Consider the following 7368-nt stretch of genomic DNA (forward strand, 5'->3'; position numbering starts at 1 on the left):
GGGGAGGCAGAAAACGGAGGATTCCTTGGGGCTTGGTGGCTAGCTACTCTAGCTGAATCAGTGAGCTTCAGGCTCAAGCAAGATCCAGTGTCAAAACAAGTTCGAGAGCACCTGAGGTAGGCGCCCACCATTGACCTCAGTCCTCCCCTATGTATGCATGCAAATGAGCATGCACCTACCTGCAGAAGTGTCCCGCACACAAACATTCATCCCACAAATATGTGTTCATGCAAAACATCAATTAAATGTCCATAAATAAACATACTATTATAACTTAATTTCAAAATGGAAAAAAAATAGATGCCGCTTATCTCAAAATGACAAAACTTCTAAAAGAAATTACATAAGATCTAAATGTGTCAATATGTGACATGCCCACAGATTACAAACCTCAGCATTGTTATGGATGCAATACTGGGCATTGATTTAGCATTTCATTACAATCTCAGTAAAACACAGAAGGTTTTTAAAAATATATTTATTTATTTGAGAGAGAGAGAGAGCTGGAGGCAGATGGTGAGAGAGGAATGGTGCACCAGGGCCTTCAGCCTCTGCAAACGAACTCCAGACACATGCATCACCTTGTGCAATTGGCTCAATGTGGGTACTGCAGAATCGAATCTGGGTCCTTAGTCTTCACAGGCAAGTGCCTTAACTGCTAAGCCATCTCTCCAGCCCACAGAAGAGTTTTTTTTTTTTTTTTTAGATGAGAGTATAAGCAAAGTTCCCCATTACCACAAATTATGCTCCCCAATTTCTCACAATTAGGAAAGTTACAGGTATCAGCATATCTAGGCTGCAATGAATAAGCCTTGCCCTGAGAAAACCACCCTATTGATCATGATTTCCCCTTCCAGGTATTTATTAGCAGATTATTTTTAACACAAAGTACCAAGCAGACTCCCAAGTTATTTATAAGCTACAAAGAACTTGCAGTAACCCAGAACATTTGAAAAAGAGCAAAATTAGAATAGTCACACTGCCTGATGTTAAGACATAGCAGACATAATGCTCATCGGAGAAATGTAGAATCCATCCTATGATGGATAAATATATCAGTAGACATGAACAGACTGTGGGATGAAGAAATAAACCAACTCATACAAGAAAATTGATTTCAACAGTCATGCCAATGAAGTTAAGTAAAAAGGTAATTGTTTTCAGTAATGGAGCTGGAAAATCAAAGCAAACATTTGGATAACAAAATTAATATTGAATTTCATAGTATATTACAAATTAACCACAAATCAACAACACTTAGGAACAAAAATATGAATTTTCATAAGAACTATAAGGGCAATGTGTTCAAGTGAAAATATATTACTTCCAAAGTATTAAAGTCATAAACTAAAAATAGACTGTCCTTCAAAATTCAAAATTTCTGCCCTTCAGTATCATGGTGCTGGAAAGAAGTGACAGGAGTGCTCAGTACTATAATATCTCTATCACACTTTCTAAGGCTCAGGGTCTAATGTGGAAGAGGTGGCAGAAAGAATTTAAGAGCCAAAGGAAGTGTAAGACTCCTTGCAACGTGCTTCCCCTAGACACAAAATGGCCTGGATATCCATGACCTCACAGTGCCTGACACTACCTACACAAGACCATCATAATAGGAGGAAAAGATCATGACATCAAAATAAAAGAGAGACTGACTGAAATGGGGAAGGGATATGATGAAGAATGGAGTTTCAAAGGGAAAAGTGGGGGGTGGGGAGGGTGGGCATTACCATGCGATATTTTTTATAATCATGGAAGTTGTTAAAAATTTGAAAAAATAAAGAAAAATTCTGCCCTTCAAAAAAATTGCAATAATTTGCAAAGTCAAACCTACACACTGGGGAAATATTGACAAATTGTGATGATCAAATAATTTGTATACAGGACCTATAAAACAGTATAATGAAGATTTTTAATTAAAAAATTTTTGAATATATAATCCACAAAGATGAGATCATAGTGATGAATATACTTGAAATGATACCTAGCACCCTTAATAAGCAGATAAGAGCAAAGTAAAACACAAAATAATACACTAAATAACTATTGATTACAAATAACTTGACAGTGTCAAGCATATACAAGTATATGAAGGGATAGCATATCTCATACAAATATAAAATTGAAAAACACTTTTGAAAATAGTTGGGAATTTTCTTATGAAACTAAATAATACCTACTGAATATTCTAACAAGCCCACTAATGAGTATTTATCCTGAATAAGTTAAAATGTTATCTCAGCACAAAGATTTTTACATAAATGCTTATATCTCCTTTAATCCTTATAACCTTCAGATGGAAAAATTATCAAATTTCCACCAACAAATGAATGATCAACAGGTTTTGGTATTCCTTGCATTGAATGCTGTGCAGCGATGAAGAATGATGAGTTACTGATGCATAACAACCTGAGTCCATCCCAAGAGCATTGCCCTCAATAAAAGAAGGTGGAGAAGTGAACAGTCTAGAACAGGGAAAAATAAATCAATGATGAAGGGACAGAGATTTCTGGTTTCTTGAAGCAGAGGTTGTGAACAGTGAAAGTTTTAAGCTTCATTGCCAAGCAGAGGGGATTTGGAATGTCAGAAATACTAGGAAGCTCACATGTGACTATGCCTATGTCAATATTTTCAGAGAGCTTTAACTGATGATAGAGCTCATCAGTTGAAAGGTGTGGCAGCCAGCTTCGCATTGCTGGCAGATATCATCTGATCAAGAGCAGCTTTTGGGCAAAAAAAGGGTTTATTTTGGCTTACGGACTTGAGGGGAAGCTCCATGATGGCAGGGCAAACCAATGGTCTGAGGAGAGGGTGGACCTCACCCCCTGGCCAACATCACATGGACAACAGGAACAAGACAGTGTGCCAAACACTGGCAAGAGGACGCTGGCTATAACATCTATAAGCCAGCCCCCAACAATACACTGCTTCTAGTAGGTGTTAATTCCCAAATCTCCATCAGCTGGGAACCTAGCATTCAGAACATCTAAGTTTATGGGAGACACCTGAATCCAACCGCCACAAAAGGGGAGACGTGAGTGGACCACTGAGAGCCATCTTCCTGCTTCCTGACTTCAGACTGAGTGTCCCCTCATGCTCCTCTCACCATAGCTTTCCACCATGATGGATTCCTTCCTTAGCTTGCCTTTTTTTCCAGTGATTTTTTATTTTTACATCAAGAAAAAAGTAAGGAAAAAAAATCCACAAACTAATGGGAAAGAAGTATGAAGGAACATTGGTGGTGGTAAAAATATCCTCCTGGCTGCTCAGTCAAGATAATAGTAATTGTCATGGTTGTTAAATGGGTAAATGCATGCCTTGGACAAATACTAATGGATGCCTTCATTTTATGTAAATTCCTTCTATAATATAGATTTCTTTTTTTTTGGGGGGGGTGGGTTTTGAGGTAGGATCTCATTCTAGCTCAGGCTGACCTGGAACTCACTATGTAGTCTCAGGGTGGCCTTGAACTTATGGTGATCCTCTTATCTCTGCCTCCCAAGTGCTGGGATTGAAGGTGTGTGCCTCCATGCCTAGCTATAGATTTTGTTTTTAAGTTATCACAACAGAACCATAGGTTTTATATTTTCATGCCTACATATCAATATGCTCCATTGTCATCACTTCTGTCCTCCTTTTGTGGGTCACCTTTCTACTCCCAGAGTCTTCCCTTACCTCAATCCATTTTACTTTTTTTAAAAATAGGGGTTGGGTGGGGATGGAATGATAAAATACTTTTCATAAGCAACATCCATAATGTTTCCAAGTAACTGATAACTCCATAGGTATGACTTACTGCTTTCATGGTCAGGATAAGCATATGAAGTAAAACCTTCCTGGCTCATCTGTTATTCATCAAAGTCATTACTGGAAACCCAAGACAGGGAAAAGGCCAAGTCTGCTTAAAACACACACACACACACACACACACACACACACACACACATAATTTTTTTAGAGAGAGAGAGAGAATGGGGACGCCAGGGCCTCTAGCCACTGCAAACGAACTCCAGATGCATGAACCACCTCGTGCAGCTGGCTTTAGATGGGTCCTAGGGAATCAAAACTGGGTCTTTTGGCTTTTCTGGTAAGTGTCTTAACTCTGCTTTTTTGGCAACTTTGGGACTGTTTTGCATTTCTAGGGTATGTGTATCTTTTCAGCTTTGGTTCTTAATACCTCCTTACAGAAGTTCTGCCCAGCTCAGCCAAAGCCTTAAACAGAAAATACTGGAATAGCTAAATATGTAACCAAGAGTCATCAGAGATTGAGAAAAAAAATATCATGTATCAAAGCAAAACAAGGAATCAAATAACATAAAAGAATTTGAGCAAACAAAACTAATTCAAGTTGCTATTATAAAGCAATTCCAGATATTATTGTAAAAGGAGCTCAAGGCACATATTCCATGAATAAACACGGAACAATGTATCCTATAAAAACAAATGCTTGGAAAACAAAAGAATAAGCTGATAGTAATCTTGCAAAAGAGAATTGAATGACAATTCAAATTAAAAGTTGGAAGATGGGGCTGGGGAGATGGCACAGGGAGGTGGTTGCCCAAGCATGAAAAACTGAATTTGCATCTGCATAAAAGAAACAGGCGCGGCCGAGCATTCTTGTATCACAGTGCTGAACAGGAAGGCGACAGGACGATCATACTGGTGGCTGTCACGGACCAGCCAGCCTAGTTGAAAAACAGTGAGTTCCAGGTTCAAAGTGTAACCCTTTCTCAAGGAAGTTAGATGGAGGGGTGACAGAGGAGGAGACAGAGAAAACACTGCCAGCCACCTCATGGTGGCTTCATCTTGGAATATGCAGCATGGGGCACAAGAAGTTGTTATAGAGCAGAAATCTGCCAAATCTAGTTTTAAACTCAGAAATTTTAGGGGGAAATGAGCTAAATTATTATGATAGCCATGAATACAAATCAAGAAGTATTTCAGATATGCTTTTCAATAGCAGATAAGATTGCAATTCCCAGGCTGAAGGGATGGATTAGTAGTTAAAAGCATTTGTCTGCAAAGCCAAAGGACCCAGGTTCGATTCCCCAGGACCTACCTTAGCCATATGCAGAAGGGACTGCATGCATATGGAGTTTGTTTGCAGTGGCTGGAGGTCCTGGCACGCCCATTCTCTCTCTCCCTCTTTCTCTGTCCAATATATAAATAAAAATGATATATATGTTTTTAAAAAAGAAGACAGTTTCTGAGGCTGGAGACAGGGCTTGTCATTTGAAAGGCTTGCTTGCAAAGCCTGATGACCTGGATCCGAGTTCATTCACAGCAGCACGAGGCTTTGATGGGCTCATTCTCTCTTTTTTTCCCTCTCTATTTGCAAATAAATAATTGTTTTTGTAAACTAAGAAACTAAGAAAGGAAGCCAAGTTTAATTTAAAGAAAAATGACCAGAAGCTGTCTGCAAAAACAGTGGGGCAAACCAACCCCTGAGAAAGAGTCCTTGGTGATTACGTTTATTGAAGGGTTGGAGAAACAAAATTAAAAATCCATTTAGCTTAAGAAGTCTGAAGCTGCATGAACTCATTTCCGGTGGGGGAGCACTCAGGCCCTTGCTAACTATCAACATGTATGCAGGCTTCTCTCTCTCAATGTCTTGTCCCTGTGAAGGGGCAACTGCACAGTCTCCTACTTTCTACAAAGTATAAATCTTTGTTTCAGCTGACTCTCAATGAAAGAGCAACTAGTACGACACCATCTCCCCAGACAAAGAGCAGTGGAGTATTCCACTTTGTTGATTTATATATCTCTTCATGTGTCTCTTCATCAATTTTTGTAGCAGTCATAGTTTCTTCCACATCTTCCAGTATCATATTCAAATGTTGGTCATAAGCATGTAATCTTGGTCAATTCTCATCTTCACAAAAATTCATTCATTCAGGCTGAGCCTGATGAGATTCAGGGACTCTTCTGTGGGATTGGCAGTCTGTTGCTGATCTACATGGTCCACCATGTTTCAAACCCTTAAATAAAATAGTTTTAAAAATGTCATTCCTGGACTACTGTTATTTGGATGTAAAGCAAAATGGGGCACATGAGTTGTTCACACTTGAAGTAAAAGAAGTTGCTGACAATCATACAATTACTTATGAGACCCATAAAGTGACATATTTTTTTCCCTCAATATGGCAATAGGTGCATTAGGGCGAATGCTCCTGCCGTGTATTCTGAGTGATGCTATCATGTAGAGCCACCTTGTCCCGTCACTCTTGCCTGATGAACCTGTGATATCAATAAGTTGAGTCTATGTTGTTTTAAGATACTGATATTTTGAGTGGCTTCTTGCCACAGAGTAAGTAACTTTAGTCTGATACAGACAACTATTACTCAAGGGAGAAGGAAGGAAGACAGAATGGCATTTACATACATTGAATCTATCTATCTATAATTGTCATAATTACAATCACACTATTGTTTCCTGTCCAGCAAATGGAGACAGAGTGCCGATGTCCAGGTGAAGAGAGCAGAGAGAAAGATCACACAGACAGACATCAGCGGGAGAATCAAGACTGAGAGACAGGGCTGGAGGGATGGCTTAGGGGTTAAAGAACTGAGAGAAAGGGCTGGAGAGATAGCTTAGGGGTTAAAGAACTGAGAGACAGGGCTGGAGAGATGGCTTACTGGTTAAGGAACTTCCCTGAAAAGCCAAAGGGCTGAGGTTCCATACCCCAAGTACCCACATAAAACCAGATGCATAAGGTGGTACATTAGTCTAGTCTGGAGTTCATTTGCAGTGACTAGGGACCCTGGTGCACTCATTCTTCTTTTCTCTCTCTCTCTCTCTCTCTCTCTCTAAAATTAATAAACAAATAAAGTATTTTTAAAAATTTTTTAAATATATTTTTAAAAATTATTTATTTGTTTGAGAGCGACAGACACAGAGAGAAAGACAGATAGAGGAAGAGAGAGAGAATGGGCGCGCCAGGGCTTCCAGCCTCTGCAAACGAAGTCCAGACATGTGCGCCCCCTTGTGCATCTGGCTAACGTGGGACCTGGGGAACCGAGCCTTGAACCGGGGTCCTTAGGCTTCACAGGCAAGCGCTTAACCGCTAAGCCATCTCTCCAGCCCCAAATAAAGTATTTTTAAAGCAACTGAAACTACTTGGTGTGGCGGCACATGCCTTTAATCTCAGAACTCAGGAGGTAGAGGTAGGAGGATAGCTGTGAGTTCAAGGCCATCCTGAGACTACATAGCGAATTTAAAGTTAGTCTGAGCTAGAGTGAGACTCTATCTCAAAAAACAAAAGACAAACAGATATGTCTTGAAATTCTGAGCACTGCCTTTGATGCCGTCGTCATGTGACATCTATTTAAATGCTACTCATTTAAAAGGAGTGTCAGGTTGCCACATAGAAA

General features: G+C 39.7%; 1 non-coding gene and 1 pseudogene across 1 annotated transcript; both read right to left on the reverse strand.

The window, feature by feature from the left end:
- Positions 1 to 706: 706 nt before the first annotated feature.
- Positions 707 to 865, reverse strand: LOC123463277. Its single transcript, XR_006638859.1, has one exon. It is a non-coding gene; the product is annotated as a U1 spliceosomal RNA (small nuclear RNA).
- A 4804-nt stretch (positions 866 to 5669) lies between these two features.
- Positions 5670 to 5965, reverse strand: LOC101600276 (annotated as a pseudogene).
- Between the last annotated feature and the right edge of the window lie 1403 nt (positions 5966 to 7368).

Source organism: Jaculus jaculus, chromosome 8 (assembly GCF_020740685.1).
Source record: "Jaculus jaculus isolate mJacJac1 chromosome 8, mJacJac1.mat.Y.cur, whole genome shotgun sequence".
Taxonomy (NCBI): Eukaryota; Metazoa; Chordata; class Mammalia; order Rodentia; family Dipodidae; genus Jaculus; species Jaculus jaculus.